Source organism: Triticum urartu, chromosome 4 (assembly GCF_003073215.2).
Source record: "Triticum urartu cultivar G1812 chromosome 4, Tu2.1, whole genome shotgun sequence".
Lineage (NCBI taxonomy): Eukaryota > Viridiplantae > Streptophyta > Magnoliopsida > Poales > Poaceae > Triticum > Triticum urartu.
The window spans coordinates 604,699,711-604,700,431 of record NC_053025.1 but is presented as its reverse complement, the minus strand read 5'-3'; positions in this window follow the sequence as shown (position 1 = coordinate 604,700,431).

The window sequence follows — 721 nt, the reverse complement described above, 5'->3', positions numbered from 1 at the left end:
GGGAAGGCCCAAGGGGGGTGCACCAGCCCACAAGGGGCTGGTTCCCCTCCCACTTCAGCCCATGGGGCCGTCCGGGATAGGTGGCCCCACCCGGTGGACCCCCGGGACCCTTCCGGTGGTCCCAGTACAATACCGGTGACCCCGAAACTTGTCCCGATGGCCGAAATAGCACTTCCTATGTATAATTCTTTACCTCCGGACCATTCCGTAACTCCTCGTGACGTCCGGGATCTCATCCGGGACTCCGAACAACTTTCGGGTTGCTGCATATACATATCTCTACAACCCTAGTGTCACCGAACCTTAAGTGTGTAGACCCTACGGGTTCGGGAGACCTGTAGACATAACCGAGATGGCTCTCCGGTCCATAACCAACAACGGGATCTGGATACCCATGTTGGCTCCCACATGCTCCTCGATGATCTCATCGGATGAACCACGATGTCGAGGATTCAAGCAACCCCGTATACAATTCCCTTTGTCAATCGGTACGTTACTTGCCCGAGATTCGATTGTCGGTATCCCAATACCTCGTTCAATCTCGTTACCGGCAAGTCACTTTACTCGTACCGTAATGCATGATCCCGTGACCAGACACTTGGTCACTTTGAGCTCATTATGATGATGCATTACCTAGTGGGCCCAGAGATACCTCTCCGTCATACGGAGTGACAAATCCCAGTCTTGATCCGTGTCAACCCAACAGACACTTTCGGAGATA